Raw genomic sequence first — 24,185 nt, 5'->3', positions numbered from 1 at the left:
TATCTATCTATCTCTATCATCTACCTATCTATCTCTACCTATCATCTATCTATCTATCTATCTATCTATCTATCTATCTATCATCTATCTATCTATCTATCTATCTATCTATCTATCTCTATCATCTACCTATCTATCTCTACCTATCATCTATCTATCTATCTATCTATCTATCTATCTATCTATCTATCTATCATCTATCTATATCATATCATATCTATCTATCTATCTATCTATCTATCTATCTATATCTATCATCTATCTATCTATCTATCTATCTATCTATCTATCTATCTATCTATCATCTATCATCATTTTAGTCCCCTTACTTCAGCAGTCTCTTTTAGGTAAATCAGTGGAAACAAAAGGTATTTGAATTCTTCCTAATTTTCTTTTTCTTTTTAAAATTATTATTAAGTAAGAGGTGGGGAGACAAAGAGATAGACTCCCGTATGCACTCTGACTGGGATCCACCCAGAAAGCACCCTACCCTGTGATGCTCTGCCCATATAGGGCCATTGTTTCATTGCTTGGCAACCAAGCTATTTTAGCACTTGTGGCAAGGCCATGGAGCCATCCTCATGCCTGAGGCCAACTTGCTCAAATAGGCCATGGCTGTGTGTGTGTGTGTGTGTGTGTGTGGAGAGACACACACAGAGAGAGAGAGAGAGAGAGAGAGAGAGAAGAGAGGGGGGAGGAGTGGAGAAACAGATGGTCACTTCTCCTGTGTGCCCTGACCGGGAATCAAACTCAGGACTTCCTTATGCCAGCCAATGCTCTACTGCTAAGCCAACCAGCCATGGCCTCTAATTTTTTTGAACCATAGGACTCTTGTCCATCTGGCTTAATACATGAATGTCAAAGCACTCAATAACTCCTTGACTCATGCTACACACAAGAAAAGGAAGGCAAAAACAAGAGGTTCAGAAAAACGGAGTAGGTCAGCCATATGAGCACTTCTCCAGAAAATTAAACAAAATTAAAATAGTTTTTCCAGTCCAAAGAAACTGAAAGTTGGCTGAGCTTCACACCAGACATAGACAGGTTTACATGTTAATTGGATAATTGGTGAACTTCTGTCAATTCAAATATAAAGACACAAATTAAACCAAATTTCTATAGTTAACAACCCACTGTGGGTTTATTTCTTTGTTTTTACCTGTCTAAAATCTATAATCGATGCTCTTCCATACATTGCATAAAGAAGGAAGATTGGTGGGCATAGTTAGAGAGACCTGGAAAATATCTAGAAGAGAACTTTAAATAGAAAAGTATCTCTATTTTTATATAAAAATAATGGAATTTTAGGGTAAGGAGGCTTAACTCCTCAAAATCACACAGTTACACTAATGTTTATAGATGAGGACACTGGGGCAGAGAGAGGTTATAAGTAAAACCACAATATTATTCCTCAGAGTTTTGAATAAAGGCTTAATTAGTTTAAGAACGTCTTAAGAAGAGAACTGAACTTATGACATTTCCTCAACTTTCTGGGCACAGCATACAAAATAATTTCAACTAGTAAATTTGCAGTTTCTACTTAGTATATATACATAAGACCAAGATTATGGTCAATAATCATCATATATATATGTATATATATATATGTATATTGGATCTTGTTCTGAGAATATTGATATGTGCAATTTGCATATGGTTTATTGGGGTGCAGGGATAAACATTTGTATGTCATTGTTTAATTTTAAGAGGGACAGAGCAAAGCATGTTAGGCACGGTGATAAAATAGAAGGCAAACATTCTTTCTTGAATTTCCACAACATTGTGAGCTGCCATAAGGCATGTGCCATCTCTAGTTCCCTATCTTCATACCTTTTGTAATGTGACTTTGCAGCTTTTCCCATCATGATGTGGTATCTACTTCCCGAACCCTTGAATCAGGGCTAGTTTAGTGATTTAATTTGATCAATAGAATATGGCAGGAGTGACAGTACCAATTCAGAACCTAGACCTCAGGAAGCCCTACTATCTTTCTTTCTTACTCTAAGAACAAGCCCAACCTAGCTGCCTAGAGGAGGAGAGACCATGAGGTGCAGAGAAAGTCAGCCAAGTTTTCCCCAATCAAGAACCTGGACATACAACAGAATCAGCTAAGACTGCAAAGCCATGTAACTGACCTGCAGCTGAACTCAGAAGCATGAGTAAGCCCGACTAAGACCAGAGCTGCCCAGTGGACCCACAGCCACATGAGTGATAAGCCACATCATTTGAGGAGTGGTATTTTTTATGCATTGTCACTGTGACAATAGACAACAGATACAGAAATATATGTATCTGTAGGATTAGCTCCCTCTATATCAGTATGGCCATGACTTCTGGTAAAGTGGATTCAATGTTCCTAAAGTGACTATGGAGAAAATATAGGGATATAAATGTGAATATATATATATATATATATATATATATATATATATATATATATATATATATATATATATTTAAATCTAAGTTTACGTGTCACACACACACAGATATGTTCAATATATAACCACATCTCTGTAGATATGTTCAACTTTAAACATATTATTTACCTATATCTAGATTAATAGACACCAACTGAAAAATCAGACAAGATGCTTTACACACAGCTTCTCCTCCTGATATATTCATCTTCATATAAAGGTAAATTACTAATCTCTGTCACCAAGGATTTAGTAAAGGATTCTATTGATAGCATATCCTGTGCACTAACATAAAGCAGCCCAGGGCAGATTTATTCAGTAAGCTGGGTAAGTAACGTATCTTGTGATTTAGCCAAACACAAGTTTTATTTGCTCAACCATCTTTTCTTTTCTCTTATTACAGTTTGAGTAGCCCTGTATAAGATTTGTTCACATTTGGTGATTAGTCTTTGTATCATTTTTATAGGTCTATTTTTAAAAGGTGCTTATTTAAGTGACTGGTAACTAATCATAGTTCTATAATTGACTGAAAAGTTGACTCAGAGTAAAATTCAAATTAAATTGAAAAGAAACCCAAACCCTCATTATAAATTATTCTTCCCAGCTCCACAAACACTCATTTCACAAATAGCAAAAGCACGAAGAGACAAAGTTTGCCTTCCTGCAAAAAATATGTTCAACAATTACAGACCAAAATTTATAGCAAAGGAAGAATGTTCCTCTTTCTTTGCCGTGACACTAATAAAAGGAAAGAATTATAAGTACTGCTTAGTGTAGGCTGGGAAATGCCTACATTTTAAAATTAGAATAGTAGCATTTTATTTCTGGACAAGCTCGACTGATCTTTTTATGCAGAGCGACAGACAGGCTTAGGAGGGCATGACCTCATCACAAAGATTTGGGCTTCAAAGACCGCTTCCTCAAACCTCTTGCTGATCACCTGCCCTTCTACCACCCCAAATTAAACATTTAAAAGTTTTGAAGCCTTCTTGCTTTACATTAAACATTTTTCTACCATCCTTCAGTCAATTACCCAGAGGCCAAAAATATCTCTTCCCTCATTCAGCCCATGGGACCTCTACTGTAAAGTGCTCTAAACCCATTAGCGGGGCCCTCTCTGCATGCTACATCATCAGAGGAACAAAGCTGTGATGATGTAGAACAACCCACGTTCATGTATATCACCAGAGTTCTAGCCTCCTGATCAGCCAGTGGGCTTAATAAACATTCCAGATGGCTTGCTCTGCCTGAAGGAAGAATGGATAATCACACTGCACTCCCTTCCAAACAATAATAAAATAAGGCCATGGTAGCACAGAAGCCTGAGCCTGCCAAAAACATTGAAAGGACTGCTTAGAACAATAGTATCAAGTGTTTGGAAGGCACATCAGTGCCCTCACCCTTTATGAAGGAAGGTGGCCTGCTTTCCTCTAAAGCATGCAAAACCAATTGTGTTATGCAACAGCACTGCTGAAAAATAAAGAGAGCAAAACAACAACAACAAAAACTCCATCTAAATACTTTCTTTAAAAAGAACTTGATAAAAAGGGAATTTCAATAAAATCTCAGAAATAAAATAACCTTTGCAAGCCAGAATCCCAAACAATGCGTACATATCCTGAGACATACAGCTGTGGGTTATGCTTAGCAGTAGACAGCAAGGGAGGTCTGTTGAGCAAAAAGGTTTGTTAGGCTTGCTCACTTGTACTTTGCCTGGTTTGTGCATGAGCACAGGGCAGCATGTCCTGTATATAGTCTATGTAAGCCTGCAAGTGCTTGCACTCAGGGTGGCAGATTGTAGATTGCGGATTGCTTGTTGCCATTGGGAGGGGCCATCTTTTGCAATTTTTTGCTGGGGAAGGGGTTTTCCCCTCAGCCTGTTTGCTCATAAGTTCTGAGAGAGAGAGAAAAGAAGTTTTCCCTGCCTGCTTGCTCATCTGCCATTGCAAGACTTTAATAAATGAAATGACTAACCATTTTCCAGTTCCACAGTTCCTTTACTGTGTGCCTGAATCCAATGTGAACCTATATGGCCACAGCCAGTCTTATACCTGGCTTAGTTGGCAGGATTTGGATCAGACCGGTATGGAGCCACTAACACCCATGAAGGGTGCGACAGAGGAGTGCTCATTGTTCTTCAGCATATGGTTCCCCTTGGCTGTCTTTTTTATATCTCTGTGAGAAGAGACCAAGTGCCAATGACGGCCTGAACTGGAACAAGTGCTGGAGAAGGAGGCTGACCAGGTTTGAGAGCTACAGTGTGAGATACAGGCTGAGCACCTAGAACTGTAACCATCTCTGGAGAAAAAGTTACAGGTTTGTGAGCTCCAGTTTGCCCTGGAAGTGGAATGTTGGCACTAACAGTTGGTGGAGAAACAACTGCAGGTTTAAGAGCTCAAGTTTCAGCTTCAAGCCAAGAGCCAGCAGCCACAGGAACTGAAATGGTTGCCAAAGAAGCAGCAGCATCCATGCCAGAAGAGTGGCTCTGAACCAGTGGAAGAAGACATTTCCAACTCTTCTGAGGAGGTATAGGCTGAAGCTGCCATCCGTAGTCTTAGAGCCCAGCCAGTGGTCACCCAGAAGGTAAAAACCCAGCAGCTAAGAGACCCTCATGGGCAGGTACAACCCCCTCTGCAGGTGGTGGAGCACACTGTGGTCCTTCCTTACACCCAAGCAGAGCTGATGGAGTTGGAGGAGCAATTTAGGCAGAAACCCACCAAGGCCCTGGTAGCCTGGTTGCTACAGTTGTGGGACATAGTGGTGGATGGCATTATACTCTCTGGAACAGAGATGGAGAAATTGGAAGCCATTACCATGCACTCCTCCTTAAGGCAGCATCTTCAGAACTGCCATGACAATCCAGGAAACCATACCCTATAAGAATGGGTGATGGCTGCCATTTGTAGAGTCTGGCAAAATATCAGAGACTTACCAGGAAGAGTGAGTAGGGGCCATTGCTACAATGAGCTAGTGAAAGTCCTTTGGGAACTAGGTATGAAGAATGCTGTTTTTAACCCAAGATTCTGTGGACCAGATGAGGAAGTGTTTATGGCAGGGGTCGGGAACCTTTTTGGCTGAGAGAGCCATGAATGCCATATATTTTAAAATGTAATTCCATGAGAGCCATACAATATGTTTAACCCTAAATACAAGTAAATGTATGCATTTTATGTAAGACCAACCCTCTTAAAGTAAATAAGTCTCTAAATTCTTTTTAATAGTGTTGTTATGCTATTGCTAACCAATGATGAATAAAGTACTTCTTATCATTAATGCGACTTCTGGTGCTGCATGGTTTTGCTGATAGCTTTGTAGTCTGATTGATATGTGGTGAGGTTAAGCTTCATGCAGGCGTAGAGACTTCCATTCGTTAAACATGATCGCAGGTTGGTCTTAACGTTCTTTAGATGTGAGAAAGACTGCTCACATGCATACGTAGAGCCAAACATTGTCAGTACAGCAATACTCACATGCTGCAGTGTGTGGTATGTGACAGGAGGTGCATTCCAAGTTTTGACAATCAGCTAGTCTGTGGGTTGAAGTTTTTTCATTTCTCCCCACTTGTGTTTGCTTGCCAACTCTGCTTGCTGTCATGCAAGTCTTTCCAAATCTACATTCAGTGACTTGAACTTATTCACCCACATGTCTGAGGCCTTCAGCAGCTTGTAGCTCAAAATCTCTGACGGAGACACCGGGGATGTACCTCAGGTTGGCGCTGTCCACTGTACACTCATGTAGATGGGCGATGTACTTAAAAAGAAGAGTATGCTCACGAAATTCTCCAAAGCATGCTTTGAATGACTGCAGGAGATTAGATGTGAAGCCTGCTAGCTGCTGGAGATCAAGATGTTGAGCACAGTCACTTACTGTGCATGCACCTTTAAACTATCCCAGTTTTTCAAAGTGTAGTAAACAACCTGTTTCAATGTCAGCAATAAAGAGTTCCAGCTTGTTTTCAAATAAAAACACTGCTTGTTGAAGGGATAAGACTGTGTTTCCAACACCTTGCATTTTCACATTGAGCTGGTTCAGATGTTCAGTCATGTCCACGAGATAGTAGAACTTCAGGAGCCACTCAGTGTTAGCTAACTCAGGATGCTCGATGTTTTTCATTTCAAGAAAAGTCCAGATTTCTCTCAGACAAGCCGCGAAATGGCTGAGCACCTTCCCTCTTGACAACCAACACACATTGCTGTGCAGAAGCAGATCAGTATAATTATTCCCAACTTCATCCAGCAGTGTTTTAAACTGCCGATCATTTAAAGCTCGGGCAACAATAAAATTGACCACCTGAATGACCAGTGACATCACCTCACTAAGCTGCTCACCACACATCTGAGCACAAAAGTGCCTCTTGATGTAGGATGCAGTGAAAACTTAGGATGGGTCTCTTTTCATGTTCACAAAGAAGTGCTATTAATCCTCTGTTTTTCCCCACCATGCACGAAGCAGCATCAGTACACACCGAAATAAGTTTATCCATCGGTAGATTTTTTTCTTTAGCAAACTCAGTGAAATACTCAAATAAATCCTCCCCTCTTGTTGTCTCTTTCATAGGCAAAAAAGCAAGACTTTCCTCATGTAGTGTGTCACTGACAGCATACCTTGCAATCACACTGAACTGGGATAAATGGTTTACGAGAAAAAAGAATGGTGCCACATTTATGTCCTTCACTTGTGTTGCCTTAATTTGATTTGCCATCATGATGGTATGATCATGAACAGTTCTTGCCAACAGAGGCATGTCTTTTATTCGTTTGATTATCTTTATCTGAAAAGTCGTCAAAAAGTTCATTGGCAACATCAAGCATGAATGTTTTGGCATACTCCCCATCTGTGAATGGCTTTCCGTTTCTCACAATTGCTAAAGCACCAGCAAAGCTAGCCTAATTCCAGTCACCTTATTGGGTCCAAACATGGAGTTGCTACTGACTAGCTTGCACTCTGCACAGTAGCTCTTGACATGCTTTCTTCCTGCTGTCCCCCACTGGATATTTCAATGCAAATGTAGTATGGCATGTGTTGAAGTGCTGCTTTATATCTGACCGTTTCATTGATGCAATTTTATCATTGCATATTAGACACACTGAAGAACCTGCTCTCTCCACAAAGGTGAATTTCTCTGTCCATTCCTGCTGAAAAGGACGATACTCCTCATCTTTTTTTCTTTTAGCCGTCTTCTTCATCAAAAGGGTTTCTGCAATTAGCTAGCTGACTACTTGATTAAAAGGAGGGAAGTTTACTTCCTGACCTCACAATGACCTGTGTACATTACACATTATCCAATAAAAATTTGGTTTTGTCCTGGAGTACAGCTGTGATCGGCTCCAGCCACCTGCAACCATGAATATGAGTGGTAGGAAATGGATGGATTGTAATACATGAGAATGGTTTATATTTTTAACATTATTATTTTTTTTATTAAAGATTTGTCTGCGAGCCAGATGCAGCTATCAAAAGAGCCACATCTGGCTCGCAAGCCATAGGTTCCCAACCCCTGGTTTATGGCAAGGATGAGGGACCTTATTCTCTGCAGCACCCCATCTGCCCTTTCTGGTCACTAGTGTCTGTCTTGGGTCCCTATGTGGGGCAGCCATCTATGTTGTTACACAGATGATAGCAGATTTGGGGGAGCTGGAGGCAGCATGGGATCGTAAAGTGGTGAAGGCTGCTGCCCATGCTGCCCCCACCCACCCACTAACAAGGGAAATGGGCCGATAAAGGTTACCCAAACACAGATGTGGGTAGGTTTGATTGTGGCTGGGTAAGATAGGGATAAATTGGATGGCAGTTCTCATAAAGTCCTTTTAGTGCTTTGTTGGCAGCTTGAGCTTGAATAGAGGTTCCAACCGCTGAGATGAAAGACCCAACCCAGCAGCTACCAATAAAGTGGTTGGAGTGCAGGCTGCATGGTTACAGGATTACTTGTTGGAGACAGTTGTAGGAAAGGAGGATCCTCCCCAAGACCCATTGTTCCTGTTTGAATAGGGGGAAGGCTGAGAAACCTGCCTAGAAGAGATGGACTGGGAGGCCAGAGGCCCCATGTTAAATTGACAATCCATTGTTCACCTTCTAATGTGCAGCAGGTGTTGGCATTAGAAGAAAATAAGTGCTTCTTTTTTTTTTTTTTTTTTTTTTTTTTTTTTTTAGCAACAGATAAGAGAACTATTAAGGCAGCACAAGTCTTAAAAGTGTTTGACCCTGCCAGGCCCTGTAAGCATGCTGAGGGATTTGGATGGGGTTTGTGACAACAGACAGAGTGCTATGGAAAGGCACTGAGGCCTGACCTGTGGTGGTGCAGTGGATAAAGCGTCAACCTGGAAATGCTGAGGTTGCCGGTTCGAAACCCTGGGCTTGCCCGGTCAAGGCACATATGGGAGTTGATGCTTCCAGCTCCTTCTCTCCTCTCTCCCTCTCCTCTCTAAAATGAATAAATAAATAAATTTAAAATGGTGTTGCTACCTTATCACAGTCTCATTTAAAAAAAAAAAAAAAGAAAGGCACTGAGGTTCATTAATAAAGAGCTGGATGCCTAGTTGCCTGCAATGGACGTTTACCTTGATGATTAGCACAGGCAGTTGGGCTATAGTGGACTGATCACTGAGCAGTGTAATGGACTCTTGGACTGTAACCAGAGGGGGGCACCAACTCCCTTGTTGGATGGACATGCTGCTTTTGGACAGTATGAGAGACCCTGATGGGGGGGGGGGGAGGAGCTGTGGCTCCTGTGGAGGCCCTCTTGCACCAGGAAACTGCTCTCATCCAGTTACAGAGAAACACCAAGGACACTTTAAGGTTTCTATGGATACAAGTGGGACTCTACAGGCCCTCCCAGCTACTGTGGGGTTGGGAGCTACAGATGGCCCTTCAGTTAGCACCTTGGGCAGAGTGATCAGGGAGACATTAGAAAGGGCACCTTTGTAATTATTGTAGTTGTATAGCTTGTGCTGTTGCTGCAGTCTGTTTGTTTATGTAACGTATCTCACTTCTCACACAGGGACCATTGTGGAAGACACCTGTCATGTTGATCGTGAAGTGAGCAACCCTAAAGGGGTGAAATGTTGGGCAAACAAGTATGTTAGGTTTGCTTGCTTATACTTTGCCTGATTTGTACATGAGCATGGGATAACACCTCATGTGTATAGTCTATGTAAGGCTACAGGTGCTTGCCCTCAGGGCAGCAGATTATAGATTGCAGATTGCCTGCCACCATTGGGAGGGGCTTACTGGAGAAGGGGTTCCCCCCACAACCTGTTTGCTCATCAGTCCTGAGAGAGAGAGAAGCAATTTTCTCTGCTCGCTTGCCCATCCATGATTGCTAGACTCGTATAAATGGAATGGCCCACCATTTTCCAGCTCCACAGTTCCTTTACCATCTGCCTGAGTCCAGTGGGAACCTGCATGGCCATAGCCAGCAGCCTTACAAGGTCCGATCAGGTTTATATTCCTTTTTAAAAATCTTGAGTAGGATTCTGTAATTAGTGTACCTGGAGGTATTCTGGAGAGTGTCTGTAGAGGCTGAGAGATGGATTCACAGAAAGAACTGAGGGAAATGCCAACGGAACTCAGCTGAGCCTGATTCTTAGCTCACACATCTCTCTTCTTTTATATTTTCCTAGAACCCCTCTCTCCCTTTGTCCCTTGTATAGTATCTTTTGCTCTTTAAACAAATACACACGTTATAGTTAATAGGCTTCTGATTAATAGCTTATATTCCCTTTTTTAGTTTAAAACATTTGACTTTCTTGTTATGTGACTGAATTATATCAGAGTTGGAACTTAAAATTGGCTCAATCTTTACCAAAAAAAGTCTATCTATACAAAGCACAAAAGATTTTTAGAACAGTGAAACTATTTCATATGGTATTATAATGGTGGATTCATGTTTTTATCCACTCTGTCAAAACCCACAGGATGTACAACACCAAGAGTGACATCTAATGTAAACTATGGACTTCAGGAGATCAACTGCAACAAACGTAACCCCATGGTGGGAGATGTTGATAATGGGAGAGGCGATGCATGTGTGGGGGTGGGGGATATTTGGGAAATGTCTGTACCTTCCTTACAATTTCTCTGTGAACCTAAAACTGCTATGAAAAAATAGAGCCTATTAAAAAAAGAAATAAAAAGGAAAGATCTATGTAGACTTGGTATTTTCTTTATTTTCTGACAGTCAATTAAGGCAGTGGTCCCCAACCTTTTTTGGGCCACGAACCGGTTTAATGTCAGAAAATATTTTCACGAACTGGCCTTTAGGGTGGGATGGATAAATGTATCACGTGACTGAGATAAGCATCAAGAGTGAATCTTAGATGGATGTAACAGAGGGAATCTGGTCATTTTTTTAAAAATAAAACATTATTCAGGCTTAAATATAAATAAAACGGAAATAATGTAAGTTATTTATTCTTTCTCTGAGGATCAATACCAAATGGCCCATGGACCAGTACCAGTCCATGGCCCAGGGGTTGGGGACCACTGAATTAAGGAACTATTTATACCTAGAAGTCTATATTTATGATATACCTTGACTCTGCTTATGATCTAAATGAAAATTTTCAGGTTCTGACTAGATGGATGTACATATTAAAGTATACCAGGATTCCTTAAGAGTAAGCCAAAAATCAAAAGAATATTCCCATGAGGAAAAGCAACTACAAATAAGGGCACATGTTGCTGGCTCTCATCTCTCCTGGTAATGCTTTCTGCTGCTCATTATGAGTTGTGAGTTGTTATGGTGATGAGAAGAGGGATAAGCAAATGAAGATTGTGAATTATATTGCTATCTGAAGAGGAACATGCCCATTTAACAATCTGTAAGTTTTACACATGTACCTAACATATAAGATTTGTGAAATATTAGTCTTTTACATTGGATTTGATATTTGACATCTTTTATTACCATAATATCAAGTTATAGTAGACATTGTGACTAATAAATCAGGCATTCTGTAATCCAAACAATCTTCTATCTCCAATAAATTATTTAATATACTAAAAGCTAAAAATAATGGCATGATAACAGATAAAGCTTAAAGGAACTATGTTATATTATAGGTCCTGTTAAGACATCATTTCTCTAATTTGCCTTTAAATATAGTTCATTTCAAATCAAATCCAACCTAGTAATTTTTTCAAAGTTCATCTAGCAGAAGAATAGATAAGAAGCAAAACTATGTTGTAAAAGAAGAAGAATATAAAAATATATTATGAAATTACAATAAGTAAAAGTGTGATACTAGACCATGAACAGAGAATGAGGACAGTGAAAAAGAAGTCCATTTCAATTTAGTACAATGTAAAGGTAGCTTTTCAAATCACTGGGGGAAAGGAATAGTTAATTAATTTGATTGACACATTTTCTAATGTTGGGGAAGAAAAATAAATAATATTAGATGAATAACTCCTAACAAAGAAAAAAAGCAAATATGTATGTTAAAAAATATAAGTTATAAAATTTATAGAAGAATATAAAGGTATTTTTGTGTATATGATATGGATAGGACAACTTTTTTAGATTTTTATTTATTCATTTTATAAAGGAGAGAGAGAGAAAAGGGAGGAGGAGCAGGAAGCATCAACTCCCATACGTACTTTGACCAGGCAAGCCTGGGATGTTGAACTGGCAACCTCATTTTTCCAGGTTGACACTTTATATACTGCACCACCACAGGTCAGGCCAAGACAATTTTTAATATGATGCCAAGGTCATAAACTACAGAGGATAGTATCAAAAGACTAAAAAAACAAAAATATAATATCTGTTTATTTCAAAATATACCATAATTATAGTTATGAATGAAATTTAAATTGAAAGAAACTATCAACACCTACACGAGATTAATAACTTTAAGACATAAAATGTTCTTAGCCTGACCAGTGGTGTCATAGTTGATAGAATGTTGACTTGGGACACTTAGGTCTGAGATTCAAAACCCTGAAGTAGCTGGCTTGAGCATTAGGTTGTCAGCTTGAGGTTGAGATCATCAAAAATGATCCCATGGTCACTGGCTTGAGCAAGGGGTTACTGGCTTGGCTTGAGCCTCCCAGTCAATGTACAAGGAGAAACAATCAATGAACAACTAAAGTGAAGCAACTATAAGTTGATGCTTCTCATGTTGCTCCTGTCTGTCTCTCTACCTCTCTCTCCCTCTCCTCAAAATCAAACAAATAAACAAAAAGAAAAACACTTAAATGTCAAAGAAAAAGATAAAAATCAAAATAACAAGAGAAAATATATACAGGAATAATAAATTCATTCACAAATTATACATAAACATGAAATGGTATTCAATGGCCTCAATGATACAAAATATACAAGTTAAAATAAATAGTAAAAATGACATGAAATATGACAGACAGTTATAAAGTGGAAGAACTCTTCCAAACATAAAAATACTGGATAAACTACACAACGTATATTGATATATATCTTATATAATCATTAAGACTAATGAGCCCCTAGCTCCCTTCACCTGCTTGAAAATTCATAAGTTAGAAAAGTGCCTTGTGAATAAAGATCTATATAAATTAACATTTTGTGGTCCTTGAATGAAATTATAGGTTTGTCACTTTTTCATCTTGAGTAAAACCCATGATTTTCCATAGACCTTTTAGAATTCCTATTTAAAAATGAATAGGTAGTTAAACATCAATCCTAAATGTTTGACGAAAGTTTTAAGGATAAATAAAAGAGACCAAAAATAAACAAAACAAAATATCAAAAATATTTACAGTAAACAAAGACGATATTGAAAACTTAAAAAAATTAAAAGCTAGTAATTAATATCCTTTGAGACAGAAGATAAGAAAACCATGATAACTTTCTCGGAAACTTTCATGAGAACAAAGATCATGAGAAGCAAAAGCTGTTGAAAACTAAAATTCTTTTTAGCTATAATTTTAAACAAATCAATACAAAAATTAGAAAAAAATAAACTAAGAAAAAATTTCAAAAAGAAAAAAAGACTCAGACATGAGAAATAGGTATGAAAGTTTAATAGGTTCAGCATCCAAATGATAGAGATCCCAAAGAGGAGAGAGAAACATTGCAGAAGAAATTATGAAAACATTAAGAAAATCTTCCAGAAATGAAGATAAAGGGTCCAGATTTAAGGTCTCTACAGCATACATAGTTCGCAAAAGGAAATACATAAAATGACAGACTAGTAACCTTGAAGACAGGTTAGTAGAAATTATAAAAAATGAGAAATCCATGGAACAGAGCATTTGAGATCTGTAGGACAGTATTATAAGGTCAAACCTATTCATAATTGGAGTCTAAAAACTAGAGAAGAGACTATGAAGAAGACATAGTTGCAAAGAGCCCAGAAAACTGATCAAATCCATCATTCTGCAGTGCCAAAAATTTCAGCAAACACCAAGCAGAAAAAAATATATAAAGAAAAACAAAAATCAGAATCAAATGCTAAAAATCAATGATAACAAAATCTTAAAAGCAGTCAGAAAAAAAGATACATTCTATATAGACAAACAATGACAGAAATGCATCAGTTAGCCAAGTTGTGAATGCACACACACATATGTTCACTTTGTAAAAATTTACTTGTAATTTGCACACTTTTTATGTATTTGGCACTTCATGTTAAAATTTAATTCTTTATAAAAGAGAAAAAAATTGGAACAGAAAGATTGGAGGCTCAAAAATGATGTCTGTATGTTAAGAAAATGAGTGGGTCAGTTACCTTTGCCATTACAGTGGGGTGTTTTGTAGATCTGGCAGGGAGTTTGGAGAATAAAACAATAAACAGGGTATCAACAGGCAACAGACAGCACATTCATATTAGAATAAATGGAGGAGGATTTAATAGGGGGCTTTTTAAAAAGATGTAGCTGGAATGTAAAACTGCAATGGACAGATAAGGTAATAACAGTGCACTGATAGCAAACATATCTATCACTACCCCTACCAAAAGGGAAATGAGATCAAGAGGAGCTAGTAGAACCTGAAAGGAGAGAATCATGTAGCAATAAAGCTGCCTTGAGAACACAGTAACCTATGGCCAAGGGACCATTCAGCACTAGACAAGGTCTAGCAAGGAAGGAGCCACAGGAATAAGTTCCTTGATCAACTTCCTCCTCCACCTAAACACAAAGACAAGCAAGACTAACCATTCCCACATAGGATCAGCTTCTAAAGGCAGAAAGAAGGGTGGAAAGGGATGAAAAATACATAGAGAACTAAATAAGTAAAAATAAGATCCAATTATTAAATTGTGGGGCTTATATATGAAAACATATATAATTGTATACCAGATGTCTTGGCTATGAACAATAATTATTTAGCCACGATTATGTAAACACTGAATATTGAGATAACTTAAAGAGTGGAATGGGTGTATATGGTGGGGTAGGGGTAGTGGTATAAAAGAGCAAAATTCCCACTTTACACACTAGAAGTTTAATAAATTAACTTAAAATTTTTTTTAATCAAAGAAGAAAATAAATAAACACCTAATTCAAACAAATGGTGATAAAAAAGGAAAGGACATTAAATTTGTTGTGTATTGTTGATTTGGGAGAGGGAATTGGGAGGTAAGAAAGATTAGGTAAAAGGCCTGTTTTCTGTTAGTTTTTGCTATTGTTAAAAATCACAGAGGCTAGTCCCTGGACGTGTGGCACAGTGGACAGAGTATCTTCCCAGTGTGGCAAGGTCATGGGTTTAGATCCCAGTCAGGGCATATACCAGAAGCAACCAATGAATGCATAACTAAATGGAACAACTAAGTGGAACAATGAATTGACCCCTCTCTCTTTCCCCACCCCCCTCAAATCAATGGAAATTTTTTTAATTACATAGAATTATTTGGTAAACTGCATGTAGATATTCTATAAATAAAGAAATAAAATGTTCAATATTTAATAAAAAATAAGTAAACATTTTAGTTCTTTAGTTCTTATTTTTAGAAGTTTTGAGGGGCTTTTTATCTATAAAAACACAATTTCAAATAGTCCAACTTAAGAACTAAGTAATGTTGATTGTAAATTATATATATATATATATATATATATATATATATATATATATATATATATATAGAGAGAGAGAGAGAGAGAGAGAGAGAGAGAGAGACAGACAGACAGACAGACAAAGGAAGAGAAAAATAGACAAGGAAAATAAGAGAGAGACAAGGGGAAATTCAAATATAAACAGAGTTGGAGATATTAATAGAACTGAATTATCAATTGATAACTAAGCAGAAAAATAATAGAAGTGGGTTTTTTTATTTTTTAATGCTTTATTCATTTTTGAGAGAAGAGAGAGAGAAGGGGGAGGGGCAGGAAGCATCAACTCCCATTTGAGCCTTGACCAGGCAATCCATGGCAACCTCAGCATTCCAGGTTGATGCTTTATTCACTGCACCACCACAGGTCAGGCTAGAAGTCTTTAATAAATGAAAAAAAAAAACTCAAGATATTTCACAAAAAAATACATAGTGTAAAGAATAACTCTTCTAATAATTCCCAAAACTTGGACCTGCAATGTTAAAAGAATAAAAAGCAGCATGTGTTTGAACTGGTAAGAATGCCAACACATTTTCCTCAATAACCAAAATTATCCTAATAGAAATTACAAAATACTATATTTACAGTTAAAGACAACATTTCACTATCTTAAAACCTGTGATATCAAGGGACCTGAAAATGGCAGTGGAGTAGGCAGATGCACAGACTCCCAGTTCACACCACCAAACTGGATTACAAACTAATTTATGAACAATCAGTGTGAAAAACCAAATCTGGACTACAAGAACAGCTCTTAAAAACCAAGGAGCAAAGAAGAAGCCACAAGAAACCTGGTAGGGAGTGCCTGAACCTCCCCTGCTTACAGGAACAGAGGGGGGGGGGTGAGGCCGAGAGCCAAGAAGGGATCTCATTCCAAGGAAAGAGAAGTAAATACTGCTCACATCCACTTGCCTGGCAACCAGGGAACGAGGTGTGTTGAAAGGGCCAGCTTGTCTTCCAAAAAGAAAGGGGAGAGAGAGAGACAGATGGTGAGGAGCAGAGGAATGCAGAGGCCGACTTGAAAAGCCAACTCATCCAGTGCTGGAGGCGGCCATAGCTGGGGGAGGGGCTGATCCTTCCACAAAACAAAAGTCAAAGTGCTTCCAGGTCACAGATCTCCAGACATCTCTCCAGCCCCAATCAGTGCAACAAGACACAGCTGAAAACAAGAAGTGGGGAGGAGGGGCAGTAACTCAGGTCTCCATGGAGATCTGAGATACACCTCCCCCTACTGGAGCTGAGAAAGCAACCTGACCCCAGAGAGATTAACTGGCAGAAGAACACTTCAGAGTCTCAGGTTACAACCAAGGCATTCCTGGATAAAGTTTCAAATAAGCCCCCTGCTGAGATCAGCAAACAATACAATCACCTGTTAAGAAAACAAACAAATCAAGACTTCAAAGTGGTGCAAATCCGAAAGTGGATTACAAATAATAGCTGATGCCAACCCAAGAAGACCTAGAAATAACACAATTGAAAACTGGAGGCAGACAACACCAAGCCTAGACTCAACCAGCTATACAAACAAAACACCCAAACACACAGATATAATGAGAAGACAGAGAAGTGCAATCCAAATGAAACCACAAGAGAAACATCAAGGAAATGAACTGAGTAACATGGAAATAACCAAACTTCTGGATGTGGAGTTCAAAATAATGATTGTAAGGATGTTTAGGGGTCTTAGAACAACAATGGATGGTCATTACAAACACCTAAATAAAGAAATAGCAATATAAAAAAGGATATTGAAATATTAAAAAAGAATCAGTCAGAGATGACAAATATTGTACAATATCAGAAATGAAGACCAAAATGGAAGGAATTAAAAACAGGATGGATAAAGCTGAAGATCAAATCAGCGAGTTGGGAGACAACTTGAATGAAGGCAAGAAAGCAGAGAAGAAAAAAGAAAAGAGACTCAAAAAGTCTGAGGAAACTCTTAGAGAGCTCTGTGACAACATAAAGAGAAATAACATCTGCATCATAAGGGTTCCTGAAGAAGAAGAGAAAAAACAAGGGATAGAGACTTTATTCAATCATATCATAGCTGAAAACTTCCCTAAATTAATACAGGAGAAACTCTCACAAGTTCCATAAGTACAGAGAACTCCATTAAAGAGAAACCCAAAGAAACCTACACCAAGAAACATCATAACTAAAATTCCAAAGCTAAGTGATAAAGAGAAAATATTAAAAGCTGCTAGAGAAAAAAAGGCTATCACCTACAAAGAAGCCCCATAATGATGACATCAGACTTCTCAACAGAAACACTTGAGACCAAAAGGTAATGGCAAGAAATATTCAAAGTAATGCAGAACAAGAACCTACAACCAAGACTACTTTATCCAGCAAGGCTATCATTTAAAATTGAAGGAGAAATAAAAAGCTTCCCAGAAAAAAAAAACTCAAGGAATTCATTACAACCAAACCAATTCTGCAGGAAATGTTAAAGGGCATGGTGTAAACAGATCAAAGTAGGAAAAAAAATATATCAAAAGAGAAATATAGCTTTAAAGAATAAAGTGGCAATAAACAACTACATATCAATAATAACCTTAAATGTAAATGGATTAAATGATCCAATCAAAAGACATAGGGTAGCTGCATGGATGAGAAAACAGGACCTGTACATATGCTGTCTACAAGAGACACACCTTAAAACAAAAGATGCACATAGACTGAAGGTAAAAGGATGAAAAAAAACCATTTCATGCAAATGGAAATGAAAAAAAGGTGGGGTAGCAATACTTATATCAGACAAAATGGACTTTAAAACAAGGAATATAGTAACAGATAGAGAAGGTCACTACATAATGATAAAGGGAGCAATCCAACAGGAAGAAATAACTATTATAAATATCTACGCACCTAATATAGGAGCACCTAAATATAATATATAAAGCAGATTTTGATGGATATAAAAGGTGAGATAAACAGCAATACTATAATAGTGGAAGATTTTAATACCCCACTAATATCACTAGATAAATCCTCAAGAAAAAAATTAACAAAGAAACAGCAGACTTAAAGGACATATTAGATCAACTCGATTTAATAGATATCTTCAGAACCTTTCAACCTAAAGCGGCAGAACATACATTCTTTTCAAGTGCTCATGGTACATTCTCTAAGATAGACCACATATTAGGACACAAAAGTGGTCTCAACATATTTCAGAAGATTGAAATCATATCAAGCACTTTCTCTGATCACAATGGCATGAAACTAGAAATTAATCACAACAGAAAAGATCAAAAATTCTCAAACACACGGAAACTAAATAGCAGGTTGTTAAATAATGAATGGATTAAGAATGAGATCAAAGAAGAAACCAAAAAATTCCTAGAAATAAATGATAATGAGCATACAACAACTCAAAATTTATTGGACACAGCAAAAGCAATACTTAGAGGGAAGTTCATAGCACTACAGACACACTTTAAGAAGCTAGAAAAAGCTCAAATAAACAACTTAACCCTGCATCTAAAAGAAGTAGAAAAAGAAAAGCAAGTAAAGCCCAAATGTAGTAGAAGGAAGGAAATTATAAAGACCAGAGCAGAAATAAATGACATAGAGGCTAAAGAAACAATATAGAGGATCAATGAAACCAACAGCTGATTCTTTGAAAAGGTAAACAAGATTGATAAACCTTTAACAAGACTCACCAAGAAAAAAAGAGAGAGGACTCAAATAAATAAAATTAGAAATGAGAGTGGAGAAATAACAATTGACACAACTGAAATACAAAATATTGTAAGAAAATACTATGAAGAACTGTACGTCAAAAAACTAGACAACCTAGATGAAATAGACAAATTCCTTGAAACATACAATCTTCCAAAAATTAATCTGGAAGAATCAGAAAACCTAAACAGACCGATTACACCAAATAAGATCAAAACATTTATCAAAAAACTCCCAACAAGGAAAAGTCCTGGGTCAGATGGCTTCACAAGTGAATTGTACCAAATATTCAAAGAAGAACTAAATCCTATCCTTCTCAAGCCATTTCAAAAAGTTCAAGAGGAAGGAAGACTTCCAAGCTCCTTTTAAGAGGCGAGCATAATTCTTATTTCAAAACCAGGCAACACAAAGAAAGAAATTTATAGGCCAATATCCCTGATGAATATAGATGCTAAAATCCTCAACAAAATATTACCAAACCAGATCCAGCAATATATGGAAAAAATCATACACCTGATCAAGCGAGATTTATTCTGGTGAGGCATGGCTGGTACAATATTTCCAAATCAATCAATGTGATTCATCACATAAACAAAGGGAAGGAGAAAAACCACATGATAATTTTAATAGATGCAGAAAAAGCATTTGATAAAATCCAGCAACGATTCATGATCAAAACTCTCAACAAAGTGGGAATACAGGGAACATACCTCAACATGATAAAAGCCATCTATGACAAACCCACAGCCAACATCATACTCAATGGGCAAAAATTGAAAGCCATCTTCTTAAGATCAGAAACAAGGCAGGGGTGCCCCCTTTCACCACTATTATTCAACATAGTTCTGGAAGTCCTAGGCACAGCAATCAGACAAGAAGAAGAAATAAAAGGCATTCAAGTTGGAAAAACAGAAGTAAAACTATCATTATTTGCAGATGCTATGATATTGTATATAGAAAACTCTAAAGTCTCAGTCAAAAAACTACTGGACCTGATAAATGAATTCAGCATAGTGGCAGGATATAAAATTAATACCCAGAAATCAGAGGCATTTTTATACACAAGCAATGAACAGTCAGAAAGATAAATTAAAAAAACAATGTCCTTCACTATTACAACCAAAAAAATAAAGTACCTAGGAGTACATTTAACCAAGTAGACTAAAGACTTGTACTCGGAAAATTATAAAACATTGATAAAAGAAATTAAGGAAGATACAAAAAAAAAAAAAGGAAGATACAAACAAGTGGAAGCATATACCATGCTTATGGTTAGGAAGAATAAACATCATTAAAATGTCTACATTACCCAAAGCAATTTATAAATTCAATGCAATACCAATTAAAATACCAATGACATACTTTAAAGCTATAGATCACATAATCCAAAAATTTATATGGAACCAAAAGAGAACACGAATAGCCTCAGCTATCTTAAAAAAGAAGAAGAAAGGGGGAGGTATCACAATTTGATATCAAGTTATACTACAAGGCCATTGTACTCAAAACAGCCTGGTACTGGCATAAGAACAGGCATATAGATCAGTGGAACAGAAAGTAAACCCAGAAATAAACCCACAGCTCTATGGACACTGATATTTGACAAAGGATGTAAGGGCATATAATGGAGTAATGACAGCCTCTTTAATAAATGGTGTTGGAAAAATTGGACATCTACCTGCAAAAAAATGAAACTAGACCACCAACTTACACCATTCACAAAAATAAACTCAAATGGATAAAAGACTTCAATGTAAGCCATGAAACCATAAGCATCTGAGAAGAAAACATAGGCAATAAGCTTTCAACATCACTCTCAGCAATATATTTGCTGATTTTTAAAAAAAAAATTTTCTTAATTTTACTAGGGTGACATCAATAAATCAGGGTACATATGTTCAAAAAAACATGTCCAGGTTATCTTGTCATTCAATTATGTTGCATACCCATCACCGAAAGTCAGATTATCCTCATCACTTTCTATCTAGTTTTCTTTGTGCCCCTCACCCTTTTCCTCTCCCTCCCCCCCCCCGTAACCACCACTCTCTTATCAATGTCTCTTAGTCTCGTTTTTATGTCCCACCTACGTATGGAATAATGCAGTTCTTGTTTTTTTCTGATTTACTTATTTCACTTTGTATAATGTTATCAAGATCCCACCATTTTGTTGTAAATGATCCAATGTCATCATTTCTTATGGCTGAGTAGTATTCCATAGTGTATATGTGCCACATCTCCTTTATCCAGTCTTCTATTGAAGGGCTTTTTGGTTGTTTCCATGTCTTGGCCACTGTGAACAATGCTGCAATGAACATGGGGCTGCATGTGTCTTTACGTATCAATGTTTCTGAGTTTTGGGGGTATATACCCAATACAGGGATTGCTGGTTCATAAGGCAGTTCTATTTTCAGTTTTTTGAGGAACCATCATACTTTCTTCCATAATGGTTGTACTATTTTACATTCCCACCAACAGTGAATGAGGGTTCCTTTTTCTCCACAGCCTCTCCAACATTTGCTATTACCTGTCTTGTTAATAATAGCTAATCTAACAGGTGTGAGGTGGTATCTCATTGCAGTTTTGATTTGCATTTCTCTAATAACTAATGAAGATGAGCATCTTTTCATATATCTACTGGCCATTTGTATTTCTTCCTGAGAGAAGTGTCTGTTCATGTCTTCTTCCACTTTTTTTATTGCATTGTTTGTTTGTTTGTTGTTGAGTTTTGTGAGTTCTTTGTATATTTTGGATATTAGGACCTTATCTGAGCTGTTGTTTGAAAATATCATTTCCCATTTAGTTGGCTGTCTTTTTATTTTGTTGTCAGTTTCTCTTGCTGAGGAAAAACTTCTTAGTCTGATGTAGTCCCATTCATTTACTTTTGCCTTCACTTTCCTTGCCTTTGGAGTCAAAATCATAAAATACTCTTTAAAACCAAGGTCCATGAGTTTAGAACCTATGACTTCTTCTATGTACTTTGTTGTTTCAGGTCTTATATTTAGGTCTTTGATCCATTTTGAATTAATTTTAGTGCAAGGGGACAAACTATAGTCGAGTTTCATTCTTTTGCATGTGGCTTTCCAGTTTTCCCAACACCATTTGTTAAAGAGGCTTTTTTTCCTCCATTGTGTGTTTTTGGCCCCTTTATCAAAAATTATTTGACCATATATATGTGGTTTTATTTCTGGACTTTCTATTCTGTTCCATTGGTCTGAATGACTATTTTTCTGCCAATACCATGCTGTTTTGATTTTCGTGGCTCTATAATATTAGTTTGAAATCAGGTATTGTAATGCCCCCAGCTTCGTTCTTTTTCTCTAGGATTGCTTTGGCTATTGGGGTTTTTTATAGTTCCATATAATTCGGATTGACTTTTTTTCCATTTCTTTAAAAAATGTCATTGGAATTTTGATGAGAATTGCATTAAATTTGTATATTGCTTTGGGTAATATGGCCATCTTGATTATATTTATTCTTCCTATCCAAGAGCAAGAAATATTCTTCGATCTCATTGTATCTTTTTCAATTTCCCTTAACAATGGTTTGTCGTTTTCATTATATAAGTCCTTTACATTTTTTGTTATGTTTATTCCTAGGTTTTTTTTTTTTTTTCAATCATGAAGGGGATTATTTTTTTTTAGTTTGTTCTCAAAAGTTTCATTGTTGGCATATAGAAAGGCTATGGACTTTTGTATGTTAATTTTGTATCCTGCAACCATACTGTATTGGCTTATTGTTTCTAGTAGCCTTTTTGTAGATTCTTTGGGTTTTTTGATGTATAGGATCATATCATCTGCAAAAAGTGATATCTTTACTTCTTCTTTTCCAATATGGATGCCTTTTATTTTTTTTTCTTGTCTGATTGCTCTGGCTAGAACCTCTAGTACCACATTAAATAAGAGTGGAGAGAGTGGACAACCCTGTCTTGTTCCTGATTTAAGGGGGAAAGCCTTCAGTTTTGTGCCATTTAATATGATGTTAGCTGATGGTTTATCATATATGGCCTTTATCATGTTGAGATATTTTCCTTCTATACCCATTTTGCTAAGAGTCTTAAACATAAAATTGTGCTGTATTTTATCGAATGTCTTTTCTGCATCTATTGATAAGATCATGTGGTTTTTGTTCTTTGCTTTGTTGATATGGTGTATTATGTTAACCATTTTACGTATATTGAACCATCCTTGAGATTCTGGGATGAATCCCACTTGATTGTGATGTATTATTTTTTAGTATGTTGTTGTATTCGATTTGCTAGTATTTTGTTTAGTATTTTAGCATCTGTATTCATTAGAGATATTGGTCTGTAGTTTTCTTTTTTTGTGCAGTCCTTGCCTGGTTTTGGTATGAGGGTTATGTTGGCCTCATAAAATGTGTTTGGAAGTATTGCTTCTTCTTCAATTTTTTGCAAGACTTTGATTAGAATAGGAACCAAGTCCTCTTTAAATATTTGATAGAATTCACTAGTATAACTGTCTGGGCCTGGACTTTTATTTTTGGGGAGGTTTTTAATAGTTTTTTCAATTTCTTCCCTACTAATTGGTCTGTTTAGGCTTTCTGTTTCTTCTTGACTCAGTCTAGGAAGGTTGTATTGTTCTAGGAATTTATCCATTTCTTCTAGATTGTTGAATTTAGTGGCATAAAGTTTTTCATAGTATTCTATTAATACAATAATTTTTTGTATATCTATGATGTCCTTGGTGATTTCTCCTCTTTCCTTTTGGATTTTGTTTATATGAGTTCTTTCTCTTTTTTCCTTGGTAAGTCTTGCCAAGGGTTTGTCAATTTTGTTGATCTTTTCAAAGAACCAGTCCTTGTTCTATTAATTTTTTCTATAGTTTTTCTGTTCTCTATTTCATTTATTTCTGCTCTGATATTTATTATCTCCTTTCTTAGGCTGGTTTTGAGTTGTCTTTGTTCTTCTTTTTCCAGTTCCTTAAGGTGTGAAGTTAAGTGATTCAGTTGTTCTCTCTCTTGTTTGTTCATATAGGCCTGAAATGACATGAACTTCCCTCTTATCACTGCTTTTGCTGCATCCCATAAATTCAG

Source organism: Saccopteryx leptura, chromosome 3, assembly GCF_036850995.1.
Source record: "Saccopteryx leptura isolate mSacLep1 chromosome 3, mSacLep1_pri_phased_curated, whole genome shotgun sequence".
Taxonomy (NCBI): Eukaryota; Metazoa; Chordata; class Mammalia; order Chiroptera; family Emballonuridae; genus Saccopteryx; species Saccopteryx leptura.
This window is presented reverse-complemented; position numbering follows the sequence as displayed.